The sequence below is a fragment of the Lissotriton helveticus genome, chromosome 12 (genome assembly GCF_964261635.1).
Source record: "Lissotriton helveticus chromosome 12, aLisHel1.1, whole genome shotgun sequence".
Lineage (NCBI taxonomy): Eukaryota > Metazoa > Chordata > Amphibia > Caudata > Salamandridae > Lissotriton > Lissotriton helveticus.
Genome location: NC_136073.1, coordinates 743,488,513 through 743,506,153, shown reverse-complemented (window position 1 = coordinate 743,506,153; position 17,641 = coordinate 743,488,513).

Below are 17,641 nucleotides of genomic sequence, written 5' to 3'. Positions count from 1 at the left end.
CATCCACTCGGCTACTTCTTTCATTCCTTCATGTAGGTTGGTTTTGGCGGTGTTAGGGTCTTTGGTGAGTGATATCCGCAGAGTATTAAACATCATTTGACTGAGCCCTGCTCACTTGTACATGTACAAAACTCCCCTGGCAATCCTCAGTGTGTCCCTGGGACTCCCTTTACTGTCACACACTGATGGCACCCACATCATACATTGACTCTCATGTGAATTCAACATTGTGAGTTAACATATCTAATTGACTGACAAGGCTGCCTATATTTGAGGGTTATGGGTCAAGCTGTACCCCACATGCTAGTAGTCATGATATTCTATGACATGTACCTACCCAGGGTTGCCACACAACTAGGCCCATACACATCACCCTCCAACGATCCACGAATCCAGCCCCTAGTTGTGGCAACCTAGCTCATCCTGTCACTTCACAATTCCCATTTACACATGCTACTGCTTTGACATATGTAGCAAGGTAAGATATTTCTTTTTTCAGCACCCTCCTGACACGTGCAATATCTTCACCCAGGTCCACATCACATTTAGGATGTAGAACACCAATGACCTTACCTTTGTAATTCATTTACAGCTGCGACGCAAGTGTGACACTATCACACACAGCAGTGCATGTGTTGTGCTCAGGCAATCTGGCAGCACTCATGTCACTTATCATCTCCTTGCCGTGCAATGTCTCTCCATTCAAACACTGTACCAGTTCAATGTACTCCAGGGGCACACCGGGCTCACACACCATCTATTCGTTAAAAAAAACACACACACACATGGGGGCTTATTATTGAGAGCCTTGCATCATCTTTGTACCATGTGAAGAGGTACATCAGTGGTGCGGGGGTCTAAATCATATTTCCTAAACTAAGCAAAGTTACCCTGCATGGCTTTGTGTGTCTTCATAAATGTTGATTAGGGCAAAGCAGTGCCAATCGGGGCCTTGCCTTACTCTGTGATTGGGATATCTTCCATGGGAGTTGGCAGTGGGTGTTTCCAACAGCACCCTTGGATTTTGACGCTGCCCCAGATGAACACATTATTGTAAAAAACCTGGGGAAGTGCAAAATCCTTATGCCTCCTGAGGTGAGGCCTAACAAGTAGTAATTTCTTTATTTCTCCTTGTTCCTTCCTCTTTCTATTTGTGTTGCATTCTGCAGCACACATACAAAGAAGAAAACACCTCCTAGCAATGTTTCTGTGCAGGAAGGTGGCCCTTCCTGACAAAATGCGATCCTGCATGCAAAATATGCACCCTTCCATTATGGTGCAAGGGTGCATGTGCTGGCACTAGCCTGCCAAAAATCCACAAGTGCAGGGAGAAAAGACAGGAATGCATCATATTGCATGCATGCGGTGCATTCCTGCCAATTAACTTTGGCCTAGGGCAGCGGAGCAAGGTGACTTGCTGCACTGCCTTTCGCCAAATTCCTTTCAATGAAGCTCATGATCCTCTGGTGTGCATCACTTACATTCAACCCAAACCCCAGTATGAATTTGCACATGGCAGGAGTTAGGGTGGCTCATCCCACACATCAGGACAGCTGCGTGCAATGCAGTTTCGTTTTAGTGAGCTCTTCACATGTTCCTATGTGGTGATAGTTCACTTGGCCCACACTGTAGTGAGAATATGGGGTCAGCTGCAGACATTGTTAAGTTAGCATAAGTGAAATATATGCTTAGACACCATTTTTCTGCTTTTGCACACAACACTGCATGGCTCTCTTCTCGTAAATACAGAGCTTGCCTTCTTCACATGAGAACGGTCTGATTTTCACATATCTATACGTAGTCTGTGCTCTCTGTCTGCACAGTGTGTTCAAGGTCGAATAACAATGTATGCTGTTGATTCACGTAAGTCAGTCCCACGCACATAAACATAACAGGAGGTACAGCTGTCCAAAAGAAACTCGGGTGCTTTTCAGTATGACATTATATGCATGAAAGGGCACTTGGAGAAAATCTTTCCAACTGAGATGACCTGTGATTGTCCTGGGATGTGATCCATTGCATCTGATCTTGTAGGTAAGGGGTCCCCTGACAAAGCCTAGAAGTCTTCTATAATTATAAATAAACTAGCTTCCAGCACGGGAAGGGTGGTAAAGGCGTTATAGTCCTTTTTCCACTTTCAGTATAATATGATTTCCCCTTTTGTGTTTTATGGAATTGTAAAAATGCTGATTGTATTATTCTTATGCATTTTGCTGCTAGTGTTGGCTAGTGTACTGTACATTAGAGAACGTTAGTTAAAATAAACATTTTAAACTATACCATTGTGGACTAGTAGGAGTGTTAGAGAGAAAGAGTGTTCTTGTTTCCCACTATTCTTGATGGGTTTACTAAGTCGCATGTTCTAGGTTGTCTTATCATTGGTAGCTTCGCTGTAGTACGGAGAAGGAATGAGACACTAATGCTAGTCGGACTGGGGTTCTAGGCACTGAGGTGGCTTTTTGGTACACCACAATACACCGAGGTCCTGCGCATAGTTCTGTGCATGAGCGGAATCCCTGCAACATGGCGCACCTAACGTTTGGTCTGGTACTTATTTTCGAGACACTTCAGTAGTAGTTGTACTTGTCCACAATACCCTCACTCCTGTTTTCCGGATAAACAGTTGTGACGGCATAACCTACCTATATTGATATTTTATAGGTTCTTTCAAGCTTGATAATATAAAAAGGTTCTTGTTATTGAATTACTGACCCTTTTGAGCTGCCTCGCAAAAAAGTTGTTTTACTTTTCTTTGTTCTTATGGCTGATATCGATATTGCTGCGCATAGTCGCGCACCACTTCGTCGTCATTTGGCTGCATATGGAGTGCCTGACGAGGGATTGTGCTTATTTTTGTAGTTGGTGCTAACCCGGATTACCACTTTGAGGTATTCTACTCTTGGGTAACCTTTCCGGCTGTGAATGGAGATGATAAGTTGTTCCATACATACACTCCCACTGAAGTACCTATAGTATATCGGCCATATACGACACTTGAAGTTCCGATTTCGGCATGGCAACACTGTATTTGGTTTGATGGCGCCCTCCCCCACATAGTGACTCCGGTCCATTTAGGCCCTTTGTCGGTTCCTGGGGCCACTTGGCCAGTTTTAGCAGGGTACACATCTCATCCACGTTATGTAGCAGTCTCTGTAGACAAATTGCGTGTCTTACATACGTCTTTAATTGGGGTACATAGGGCTCTGGTCCAATAGGTTTCCCGCAATCTCAAGGTGGGAGCACATGGGGTTGGGGCACAACCAGCTGGCCCGATCCGGATCTCAATTAGTCCTGTCATGGTTAATTCGGTTATGGGCAAGCGTCCCCAGAATAAGGATGATTTACCTTACTGGCTTGCTGAGGAATTTGACCAGCTGGAAGCAGTATTTCCTAATACCACTCATGTGGAAAAACACAGGTTCCTAACAATTAGTTTGCAGAAAGACTTAATACCAGATCTAGCCGATTGTGAGAATTGGGGTAAAGTATTCGCAGCAGTGTATGCGAAATGTTTCGGCACACACTATGACTGTACTGCCCTTCATGATTAAGCGTGTTCAAGATGAGCATGGCCCGGAGACGGCGGTTGAATTGGGAATGAGGCTTGTCGGAGTGTTTGACCTGTTTACTGATCTAATACTAGCAAATGTGAAGGGAGATGAGGTTAACTTTCAGGTGTCTAATGCTTTGCGCCTTGTCTCAGAAGATGAGAAACCCGGTGACTTACCGAAAATTATTGTGGATGCTTACAAGACCATTGGGTTTTAAGCCTTTTGCTAAAATACAGGCACAACAGCAAACTCAGATGGCGCAGTCTAATAAGGACGACCGTCCTATTTTTCCTAAAAATAATTAGAAAAATAAAAAACAGGGTAAGCAACAACAGAAACAAGGGTTGCGTGCTGCGTCACCAATACCCGAGTATTCTGAGCACACTTATGATTTGCACAACCGTGCTAGAATTAGGTCTCCTGACAGGTTTCATGTCCCTGATCAGTGTTCTCCTTGTTCTTCACAGGAAACATCAGGCTCACAAGCCAGTGGAGGGGATCGCGAGGTTTGCAGCAGAGGTCGAGGAGCCCCGCAAGAACGCGAACAGCCTCGTCAGACTAACGGTAAAGGAAAGAGCGATTTTACTCATCTGCGCCCTCAGTTTCAGAAAAAGAAAGTTGCTGCTTTAACAGCACGATATGCCACAGACGGTGAGAACACAACTTCAGAACCTAACATGGGCAGTAATGTGGCTAGACAGCGCAGCGGTGGTTACCATAGTGAGGCAAGCACTGCGTCCATTTCTGAAGGTGACAGCAACTGACACTATACTGCAGATTCTGTTAACGTTTTCAAGTTAATTATTTTCCTATTTATTACACTGTGATTGAACTGTTTTTGTACCAACTTTTATCTACTTGAATGCACTAGATACTGCTACCGGGTTTGACCTATTAATGATTTTAATTATATGAACTTTGTGACATGTCACATTTTTTAAATATGTATTGTCTTGTTGCTTTTATGATTTTAAGTAATCGAATAAAGCTTGCTTTTGACTTTGACTTTGACACATTCATCACAGTTGAGACTGCTGACACCCGAGTGGGTCCCCCTGACAGATTATATGACATAGTATTCCTAATTGAAGGTGACATCCAAAGTGTTATTAAAGGGATTTTTGGGAAAAATCTGACTTCTTCTTATGATATCTTGTTAGCTGAGGCAGATTGGCCCCCAACTTTTGTTTTAGCCACTCCGAGGGGCGAGGATGTCATCCTCCCTAGTTTTTCACATACTGTGCCGAAAGAGAAGGCATTGTCTTTTGCGTTATTGTGGGTGTACGGTGTGCTACGCCTCGTTGTGCATATGTGCGATTGTGTCTATCACCCCCCCGTCCCCCCAGTACCTGTTCGTTACTCACCCTGTTGATGTTGTGTCAGGTCATGTCGAACAGTGTCCGGACTCCTGACTCCTTGCACCGTCTCCACACTGATGACTGTGGCTACCATTTGCTCCAGCTCCTCCTATGGGGCAGGACTCCCAACCTCCATTCGCCGTTGCTGCCTTCCTGTTGGCAGCTGGTTTCTGATTGGTTTAGCTTTTCACATCATGCCAGCGCATCTTGGCCTCCTCGACACTCCGACTGCATTCACGATGGAAAACCATTTTTCCATCTGTGTATCCAATGACACGGTGGAGGTGACGGACAGTTGTTGTTAGTGTTCTGTCACCTCTGTGACGACGATCCTGTTGTCATGCGGACTGTCCCCCGTCTTCCTCTTCCTCTTCTCCTTGGCCTTCCCCGAAACCAAGGTTCCTTACAGGTGGCCTGTGAGGCTTGTGGGGTTCAAGTTGACCTGAGCACTTATTACGGGATCATTCATGTTGCTACGCAGTATATTTTGTTTATGGTGTGTTTTTCTTGTTCAGCTTTTATAGTGCATTTTCCCGCATTACGCCTGAGAATTGCAGGCCTGTCGCTGGTTATAGCAGATTTTTGTAGTGCGGTTGGCCTAATCTCAACTTTATTCCTGTTCGTGTTTTGCATTTTTGCGGCATCGCATTGATTTTAATGCAGTCATTTGACGCATTATCGTGGGACTATCACATGGTGCCGCCAGGTTGAGAATACTACTATAATACTGCGTTGCTTTCCCACGATAGACTACGACATACAAAGTTACAATAAGCTAAATTTGTGATGGTTATCATACGTTCTTGAGAATATCCCCCTAAGAAAATCTTTATTGTAAAAAAAAAATGTAAACATATTAGCACAAGAAAGGGGTAGATTCAGCATTTTCATTTACAGGTATATATAATGGTGATAAAAAGTTCAAGTTCTCATATCCTCTTTTCTATTAAATTAGGATGACTAGTGATGATAACTGGAACCCGAAAAAGAGCACCTTACAACCAGTATATTTAAAGATTAATTCTGAACCCCAACATCTTCAATAAACATTTGCCGAACAATGGATGTATATTTTAACATTTGTCAAATATTATGATTCCGAAAAATCTTGCAAATTACCCTAACAATGTTATTGTTCCATTATGCATTCCCCGATAAACTTAAAAAAGTGCATTAACATGAAGCAAATTTTTTCATTATTATTAAATGTCTCCCTCAATTGTTTTTTCTTTATTTTTGTCTAGAGTATTATTGCTGTACGCTGTGCAGCCTACAAGGCAAAGATGTTGGGTCAAAACAATTTCAGAAATGCGCCCACGGGTAGCAGAATTAGTAGGTTAGCAACTGTAAACCTGGAGTTCGTTGGCACCTGTGGAAAAAGAATAGGTAACAGACGTGCAGAAGGTATGAAGATGTTTCTCTTTTATCAAATTATATGTCCATCTTAATTTTGATAGACACTCCAGTTGTAGGGAACAATAGAGTAAATTTTCATAGCCCCGGCACAAAAGAATCTTGCCCAACGGACTTCACAAAGTCTGGAGGAATGTTCTGCACTCTCAGTGGTCCAGAGAAAGCACTTCTAACCTGGCTACTACCAGAACAGAGCTTAATGCCATATGAAACTCTAGTACTATCAGAAAAACACCATTATTGCACCTAAACTAAGCCACTTAGAATCCACTGGATTAAATCCTGGATATTCTAAAGCACTACAAACCCCTTAAGAACAACTGCAATTTAAGGGATGAGCATCCCTGTAGATCATCTGTTTGGGTCTCCATAGTCTCTTCTTTAGATACACCAGGTCTACACAGAGGATCTCCTAATTACTGTATTCACTGCAGGAGGTGTTTTGAAAGATCTCAGTAATCACTATAAACTCAGCTTGCCAACTGCAGAGAAGTATATTGCGTAGTAACCCTATCTCATGTTTTCTCTCTGACACCAACACATGATAGGCTCACGACTCTGGTTACTCACACATAAATCATGTAGGCTTCCCACAAAGAATAGCACTCTTCCAAACAAGCACTCCTCACTGTGTAGTGTGCTTCCTGGACAATAATGTGCAATGGAGAATGAAGCACTGTACAAGTGCAAATACTACTATGCATATTTCCACTAAAACTGGTCTCCTTAAAATGTACAAGACGTGAACAGGAACTAAAAGCAACTAGATGGCAGGAAAAAGAAAATCACAAACAGTCAGTCAATTAATAAAGTCATCATCGCCCTGAAGGTAATGTATTTGACTATCATTCCAGTACCGAGGCAACATAATGCCAAAACAGTAATTAATGAATGGCATATGAGAGTTCTAGTATGGTGTGGACCCGTATTTGGAAACAATATCGAATTCTAAAATATTGAGATACACAAATATTGAGTTGTTAAGATTGTCACACATAAAAATTGTGATGCAGATATATCGTTGACAACAATATTGATTTTTTTAAGTGAATAATGTAGTTTCCAGAAAATTAATTTTTTAAATATTGTTTTCAATAATATTGCAGATATAAATGCCAATTTTTAATTATCTTTATGTGTTTTAGTTTGAATGTCAATTTCATATGTTATATATTGTTTGTAGAACTGCTGACAATCTTTTTAAATACAGTTTGCAAGTTTAGGTTATTTATAATTTTAAATTTAATTGTTAATAGTAATTTATAGTGTCCTAGCAGGTTTCGAGATTTGTAGGGGTGCAAGGTGGGAAGTTAATTAAGTATATTTAATGAATAATGCATTTTTAATTTAGTAATAATTTGTAACTAATATTTATTTATGTTAATTGTGTAATTATTTTTTGTCATATTTTAGGTGTGGTTTGTAGGGTTTGTAGGGGTATGTGTTGGGAAGTTAATTAAGTAATAATTGATTAATAATGAATTATTAGTTTATTAATAATTATTTAATGATTTTCAATGATTCAAATTGTGTAAATATAATATTTGTAATGTTATATTTTAGGTGTGGGCCTTTTGGATTTGCAGGGTTATATGCTGGGAAGTTAAGTAATAATGTATTAATAATGAATTATTAATTAATTATTCGTTTTGTTTCAAAAACTTTTATTTCGGTCACCAGGACCATAAAAAGTAACAGAAGCACAAAATGGCACACATTATTAAAATGATATTCATCAGAGTTAAAAAGGAACACTCCATTTGTAATACAATTCACAGTTTTACCGTCAAGCCAAGAGTGGGGGAAGGAGGAACAAAGGATTTCACTGCGGGAGAAATTTATATCAATTGATGTAATGCGATCTACCATCAGCTAAAGGGAATAGCAGCAATAGTTCAATAAATAGTTTAAAATGACAAGATATAAAACATTTATACTATTTACAAATCTTTATACAAAATAATCAAATGCTAAAAAGTAATATCTAGGAAAAAACTGTACATACAATAATCACGTTTATAAAATGCTGCTGATACACTTTTTATACATTTCTACCCTCTGAATAAAAGCCCACCTCCTGCGCCACATTGTGTTTAAATATCTTGAAACAGCAAACACAATGGGTTCGGATGTATCATATTTTAGAACCCGAAAGGCCTCCCTACAAAGCTAAAAACCCAGATTCTGGCATAGCTGCACAAGCCAGTAGCCCCTTGCATTTTGGTAGCCAGATCAGAAAAATAATACATGCATTTCTGTTTCTTCTTGTGTAATGCATATGGGACAACCCTCCTCTTTCTGTCCGGCCCATTTATTGGTGACCGCACGTACAGGCAAAGTGCCATGTCGTACAGCTTTCTTGCAGCCTGGAGAAGGATATCATCCAAAAATATTTCTAGCTTATAGTTGTCCTTCACTCTAAGAAACTGTGTTGTTAGGGAGCCTAATTTATGATTTGCTTGGAGTGCTCCAAGCTTTAAGGCACAGTAGGTTTTGGGCACTAGGGCACGGGGGACTGACGGACAGGTATCACCCGGAGTGCTCCACATAAAAGTTTGGCCAAGCTTTTCGCACTCGTGCTTTACATGAGAAAACCAAGGTACCCTTTTCACCAAATTAATTACAATAGTTGGCTGTCCCTACGGAGATACACACTGAAAAGTTTGTAGTTAGCAGTCCAAAAAGTGTCAAATTAATTTAGGACATCATTTTGTATGAACCAATGAAATCAGTTGGTCATTAGGCCGCAGTGTATCCAATTTCTAAAAAGAAAGAAATAATAAACCACCATCCACGAACCTGTTGTCACAAAGAAAAATGTGCAAATATAAGATGCGGGTTGGTGGGTTTGTAGGGGAATAGGGTGGGACATTAATTAAGTTATAATTTGTTAACAATTCATTATTAATGTATTATTAATTATTTAAATCATAATTAATATTGTAAATTGTTTATTATTGTATTTTTTTACGTTATGTATCAGGTGAGGTCTGTTTTGTTTGTAGGAGGATAGGGTGGAAAGTTATTTAGGCTATTATTATTTATTAAATGTTTAATTGATCATTAAATATGTTCATTTTGTTATAATTCTTTCTTTTAGTTATATTTTAAGTGTTGGCTGCTAGGTTTGTGGGAGTATAGTGTGGGAACTCAAATGAATAATACATTTATAACATTTTTGCATATTTTAAAATTATTAAAAGTTTTAATAATCATGTACTTTTTTATTGTTATTTAATTTTAGATATATAATTTTCATATGAAGAGTTGTATATATTTGGTCAACTAATAGAGTTATTTAAAAATTTTATGTGCTTGTATTAAAGTACTTTCCCAACTGCTGCACATATTGGAGTGGGGATAGTAAATTGAAGCCTTCTGAAGTCCAAGGCTTTCCTTACTGTTGAACAGACTGAAGTTGGATTAGTGAATTTAACACCTCTGAAATCCAACGCTTTCCCTACTGTTGCAGACTGGAGTAGGAATAGTGAATTTAACCCCTCCGAAATCCAACTCTTTCACTACTTTTACACTGACCGTAGTTGGAATAGTAAACGTTTCCTCTCCGAAATTCAACGCTTTACCTACTGTGCCCCAGACTAGGATGGGGAATGGTAAATTTAACCCATTTGAAGGCCAACACTTTCCCTATTGTTGCACAGAGTGGATTTGGAATAGTAAATGTTACTTCTGCGAAGTCCAACATTTTCCCTACTGTTGCACAGACTGGAGTGGGATTAGTAAATTTAACCCTTCCGAAATACAACAATTTTCCTACTGTTGCACAGACTGGAGGGGAAATAGTAAAATGTACACATTTGAATGCCAATGCTTTCCCTACTGTTGCAGACTGGAGTGAGAATAGTATATATATAATTTCTTTATTTAAATACTTATTTTTTAAATTGTTAAAATATAGTCGAGTCGAGTTGAGAGATACTTTATTTCGGCCTAACAAGGCCATAAATGCACAGATAAAAAACATATAAACTACAATACAATCAGTGCAACTTAACCAACATTAAAAGACATACACATTAAAATATTTGATCAGAAATACATAGGAATTATATCATATAATAAATATTCAAAAAAAGTGCAGGTATCTCAATCATAATGAGTAAAATCAATTTTATTTTTTTAAAAACCTCGAGTCACAGTTCGGAAGTAGGGTCATTTAGTTGGGGTTGCCCTTTCTTTAAAATTACTCTGCGTGCGCACCACATTGAGAACAGATAGCGGGATACTGAATACGCAATGGGCATACTGCTATCATATTTAAGGATCCTAAAGGCCTGTGAACAATGGGATGTTCCAAGGTTCCTACACAGCAGTCGTAGTCAGCGATGTCTTGCTACCTTATATGCCGGACAGAAAAACAGTACATGTAGGTCGGTCTCTGTACAATTATTACATGTCGGACAGTCTTTTGTGGAGTCACTCCCCCACTTATGTGTGAGAGCACGCATGGGAAGTGTGACATGCCTGAACTGTAAGTATAGTTTCTTAGCAAGAGACAGCTGTATATCGTCTATGACAAGTTCTAGACTATATTGCAGTTCAACTTCTAGAAAGGGTGTTGTCAACGTACCAATCCTGGAACCCCCCAGCAATATGGTAAGATTATATTCCTTATAGTTCTTTTTCAGAACCTTCCTAGGTATTAACAGACAGCTGTCTTCGGGACTAGCCCATACATTTCCTATTCCCATGGATAATAAAGAATTTTTGATATGAGCAAGCCAATATATTTTGCTTGCTCCATTTAAATTGGCCACTTCCCTCAATTCCTCTCTAAACATAGATAGCTCAGGGGTGCTCCATATGGGGCTAACTCCTAGATCCATTCGGAGTGGGTGAGCGGTGTACTTTTGGGAAGTCCCAGAAGTTGTCTGGAGAAGGAGTTCTCAATCTTGGCAAGTAGTTCTGATGGCCCACGGCCCCAAATTTTCACCCCATACAGGGCAGCTCCTCTGGCTTGTGCCTTGTATATTTCCAGCACCGGACCCACTTTATTTGTTTTTCTTTATTGTTCAATTCATAGCATATAGTATTTACAAATCAATGATTGAAATCATTAATGTAGGAATGTTATGTAGTTACAAAAATAACACCAAAACATGAATAGCATTAAAACAGCAGAAAGAAGGAAAAGCTATGACAATCAAAAACAACTACATTTCAAATGGACATCACCATATGTTGTAGCATAGGATGCTAAATTTGAATCCCTAATTGTTTCTTCCTCAAAGATTTTATGCGATACAAACTAAATTCAAGATTAAACACATTATAAAACTTAGCACGCCACATTTCATATGATGGCGCCTCTGATTGCAGCCACATAGAGGCAACGCATAATCGAGTAACAGCCGTAGCCATAAATATGAAATATCGAAAAGGATAACAAGACTGCATGGGTACAATATCCTCACCCACGCCAACACCAACCCCCGTAGTTTATGATAGAAATTCTGAGATGCCATCTAAAAATTGTTTTAACACTATGTTTATGTTTATGTTTATTCAATTTGTAATGCGCACAAATACCCGAGGGTGTCTCGGCGCAGAGGATTTAGACAATTAACCGAAAAGAAAAATGAATTTATTGATCAAAAAGCCATGTTTTGAGCTGTCTTCGGAAAATTAACAAGGTTGGACTAGTTTTAATACAGAGAGGAAGGGAGTTCCATAATCTCGCCGTAGCTACCAAAAAGCGTCTGTCTCCCAAGGCAACTGTTCTGGTGCGAGGGAGGGTCAGAAGAAAGTTGGATGCCGAACGGAGAGACCTGCTAGGGGTATAAATCCTGAAAGCATTTATTAAAAATTGAGGGCCTGAGTTATGTATTGCCTTGTATGCAATACAGAGGGCCTTGAATTTGATGCGGCTTCTAACTCTAAGCCAGTGGAGTTGACCTATGGCAGCTGCAACAGATTGATATTTGGGGATGGAAAGAAGTACCCTGGCCGCTGCATTTTGGACTAATTGTAGTTTATCCACAACCTGCTGTTGGGCATTTAGCAGGAGGGCGTTGCAATAGTCCAATTTCGAAAATATTAATGTGGAAATCAATGTCATTCCTGCAGCTAGGGGTAAAAAAGGAAGTAGTTTTTTGATTTTCCTGAGGGTAAAAAAGGAAGCTGAGGTCACATTGTTGACATGATGGATAAAAGTTAGTTTGGTATCGAACGTGACTCCCAGGTTTCTGACCTTGGCAACCGGTACTGGTGGGGAGCCGAGTTCAGTGGGCCACCAGATGTCAGACCACACCGGGGACAGGTTGCCAAAGGTCATCACCTCAGTTTTGTTCGAATTTAATTTAAGGCAGTTCCCCAACATCCAGGAACCTATGGCTAGTAAAGCCTCCTGAAATCTTGAGGCAACTGCCAAACCATTCTTATGGACCGCCAACACCAATTGGGTGTCGTCTGCATATGCAATCAAAAAATATATGTACAACGTCAGCTTTCTCCGCCTGACACCTAAAACATTTCCTGTCATGAAGCCCGCCCCACTTCATCATTTTAACAGGTGTATAGTAGAAATTAAACACAGTTTTATAGTGTTGGGTGCGTAGATTTGCCGTCAGACTATATGAGCCAGCATTGCCAAATCTATCCCTTCTACTTTGCTTTGTGAATCTCAATATCATCCCGCTGAGTTGCCTGCAATATATCGTACAGTGTCCCAATGTTAGCTCTTTTAATCAGAGCCTCTACTAAATCATTAGTTATCATGGGCGAGTGTCTACAATGTTTATTAATAAAATCAAGAATTTGTAAGTATTTAAAGAAATCATTCTTAGATATTTCATATCGTTCAACTAAATCTGAAAAAGAAACAAGTACTCCCGTACTGTAAATATCCCTTAAACGTCGTATCCCCTTATACCTCCAAATATCCATCTTTGTATCCCAAAAAAACAGAGGAAATATTTCCTTGGAGTTAAAAGGCATATAATAACTAATCCAGTTCATAGATACAATTTTACGTATTATCTGCCACGCCTTGTAAGCAGCTAATATAATTTTAAATCTCGTTCTTTTAGAATAACTTGGTTCATAGAACTTGAGCAGAGTCTCTCTTGCCTGGGTCCCCAACAACATCTGATATATATCAGGGGCTTCAAAGAACCTTACTTTCACCTCGGTCAACAGATACTGCATGTTCTGAAAAAGACAAACTAAATAATAAAAACCAAAAATCGGCACCCCCCCACCCACCATGTGTCAATAGTAGCGTCATATATTTTGGAGCACTCTGAGTTTTCTTCCAGCCCCATATAAACCTGTCTACAACAGACTGAAGCTGCATTAATTGTATTCGTATGAGCTCTAACAGTACCGTCCTAAAAAAAAACATTACCCGGGGAAGTATACTCATTTTTAAAACATTGCATCATCCTACCATTGATAAGTGCAGACACTCAACCCTTTACAGTTGACTTCGTACTGAAGCTAGTATATCTACCCAATTCACTTCAACTATCTCTTGAAGTGACATCCTAATCTTTATGCCCAGATATCTTGCTTCTGGTGTAACACTTGCTTCCCCAGGACAGAGCCCCTCTGTGCAAACAACCTGGCTTTTGGTAACATTTAGCTTACACCCGGCGACTTCCCCATATTGCTGAGTCAGGTTCTCAATCTCACTTAATGCTTGCTCTGGGTCAGATGTTACTACCGCTATATCATCAGCGTAAGCAAGAACACGTACCTAATGCTACCCAACTACCATTGATTGTATTCCATTAGTAGTCTCCAATATTAACCACAATGGGTTGATATAGATGGCAAAAAGTAAGGGCGAGCAGGGGCATCCCTGCCGGGTGCCCCTAGTGATATATACAAAGGATGACTCTTTCCCCAATTTACAAATTTTAGCCCGCGGGCGTTCGTACATAGTCTGAAATGCTACCAAGAACTGGGGGCTGAACCCCATCTTTCGCATTGCAGCCCACAAAAATGACCACGATACTCGGTCAAATGCTTTTTCAGCATCTAAAAAAATGATCCCTATTTGCTTTTGCAATGTAATAGCATAGTCTAGCGATGCAATAATCCTGTGCAGGTGATTAACTGTGCTCCTGCCAGGCACAAAAACGTGCTGGTGCCGGGATACCAACGATGGTATAACTTGTGCTAACCATGTGGCAAGGATCTTTGAATACACCTTGCCATCAGCATTTATTAATGATATCGGTCTATACGACCGCGGAATCCTGGGAGATTTATCCTTTTTCTTTAAGATCACTATGTTTGCATCATCCCAGGATGGTCGGGGATTCCCACATTAGGCTTCTATAAAAGTGGCGAGCTTATCATCCTTTATAATGGGAAAAGTATGCGATAGACCTCCAAAGGGAGTTTATCCGGCCCTGCCACTTTCCCTAACACTAATCCATCGATTGCAATCTGAAGTTCTATCATAGTAATAGGAGCTTCTAGCTCTTCCCGTTCGATTAGTCCTAATTCAGTTAAATCAAAATTATGGAGATACCGCTCTATGCTGCCCAACTCCACAGAATCTTGGGTATATAGTTCCTTATAATACAAATGAAATACCGCCATTATGCCTTCCATGGTCTCAACTGTGCCCCCTTTACCATCCTCCATTATTTCAATTCGCTGGGAGGTTTGTCTGCCCTGCATTCTTTGAGCTAAGCATCTACCAAATGCTTCCCCATATTCATATCTTTCTTCCTTATGAATTTTGAACTGAGCAGCTATATCTTGACTCCATACCCCATTAATCCGGGCCTTACAGCGTGTTGTCTTAGTTTGCACTTCTTTAGTATCTGCATTATTTCTAACCGCTTGTATAAGTTCACACTCAGCCTTCCTTAACTCCTCGAGTAAACCCTGCATATGTTTTTTCTGTCGTTTCTGCTTAGCCCAGCCATAACTAAGTGTTTCGCCCCTTACCCCAGCTTTCAAAGAATCCCAGATCATTGGTTGGGTTGCCGATCCTCTATTACTATCCAAGAACAGTGTAGCCCAAATTTGGATATGACGAATATACTCCCCATCACTTAACAATTTTTTATTGAATGTAAAGGACCGCTGTTCCAGTGGAAGGCTAAGACTAGCAAGGTCCATAACCACGGGGCCATGATCCGATGTAATACAGGGCCACACCTGCATCTTTGCACCAACGGTCAACAACCGAGGTAAGAAGATATAGTCTAACCGAACAAACTTGTTGTGTGGGAACGAAAAGAATGTATAACCCGGATCTCCATGATTCACAGTTATCCACCCATCAACTAGTTTGTGATTCTGTAAAAGTTGCTGCAAGGCCCTAAATACTTTAGGCTTACACCCTCTATACTGAGCAAAATGAGAAACCCATGTCTGTGCATCCCCATGTATATTAAAATCCTCAAGTAGTATCAATGGGGTCCCCCAAAGTGCCAACTCAAAATTCAAAACTCCAAGATCTCAGCCTCATCCAAATTTGACCCATATACAGTACAAAGCGCGATATTGGTACCCCCTACAATACACTCAGTAATAGCCCACCTCCCGAGATTATCCAACCTTAATCTACCCGTACCAATTATGCCATGACGCACCAAGATCGCCACCCCCCTATTCATAATGGATTGTTTCGAAGTTGATAACAATGTAAATTCCAGATCAGATAGTATCCTACGATTAGACCAGGGAACATGTGTCTCTTGCAGACAAAGAATATCAGGGTTTATTAGCCGGAGTTCAGTGATAACACGTTTCCTCTTTGGGACATTGTTCAGCCCACAAACCTTAAATGAACATATTCGCAGCCTCCTATCTGCCATTACTATATGAGTATCTAATGGCCATCAATATATACGAGAGATATACTCTAAGATTTCTACCGCACGTGCTATGAACTAAATTTTTACCCTTTAGCAGATTCCCACCCAACCCCTTACTCCCCAAGTGGCCCTCTACACCCCCCCACCATCACTACCCAAAAGAGCCCACCCACCCCCCTGCATGTGACCCTCCCCCATCAAAGAGGCCTTATGGCCAATCACCCTTGTGATGCTTGGTGAATAGCCCACTTGGTGATCGCCTCTCCCGCATCCTTATATGTGCAGCTTAGGAAAAACAGAAGAAAAAAAATCACAGGAAGTGGCAAGAAAAGAAGTCATATCATACATACAAGATCCATTAGCCTGTATAATTATCCTCAACCCAAGAACCGAAGATATTCTTTGGCTGTAATGACCGAAGTGAAACAACGTATATGTCCCTTATTAACAGTCTTTAAAGTAGCTGGTTGTTGTAGAAACACCTGTACGCCTTTTGCTTGGAAAGGAGTAATCAGCTGCCGCAGCTGCCATCTCTTTTCCACTGTGGAGTGGCAGTAATCGGGTCTCACAAAAGAATTGCGTCCCTTTACCAATTCTCTTCTTATCTGGTCTAGCCAGATCGTCCAATGCCTGTCTAGCCAAGAAATTATTGAGGGAAATCAAAATAGCCCGCGGTTGTTGCACTGCTTGTCCACTCCTTGCTGGCCATTGCTGAAACAGAAATCTATGTGCCCGTTGAATTTCCTGCGGCCAATTCCTTTCTTTCAGCTCAGGCAGCGCCTCTTCAAACAGCTCAGCTATAAATTTTCGCACATCTTGCCCCTCAAGTCCTTCTGGCACCCCTAAAATATGCAGGTTGTTACGGCGCAGACGGTTTTCTAAGTCCACTAGCTTATCGTGCACATCGTCTTTATTGGCTTTTATATCTGCGACAGTGTCTTTTTGACCACCAACTGATCCTCTAGGAGTGATATGCGAGTCTCCACTTCTGCCATCCTCTCGGTAAAATCGTTACACGTTTTTGCCAACCGTCTAACTGTGTTTTGCTTTTTTTTTAAATGTTTTAATTTTTTTTATTTATTATTTTCAGGAAAGGTACGCCAGATACATAACCATATGTAAAGATCCATATACAATAACAACAGAATACATAAATGAAGCATTTTTTGGATCAACAAAATTCACAAAGGAACAGTGGAAGAAGAGAGAGCCCAAAAGAAAAAGAGAGAGAGAAAAAAAGAAAGAGGGAGCAGAAAAATGGAAGAAGCAAAAGCACGGGGAGGGAGGGAGTTGGAACCCAGACAGAGGGAGAGGAAGAGAAAAAAAAAAACATATACAATTCATTATACCCACAATCCACTCTCACACCCCCTGCCTCCTCGCCTCAACTCCCCCCCCCCTTCGTAACCCTGTGTCTGCAGCTCCAGTAAGGGTCCCCAGATTTGATTCGTCCCATCCCAACATTATTAGAGTGGGAGTTAGTATGATAGAACATCCCATAATCTTACTAAGGAAGCAT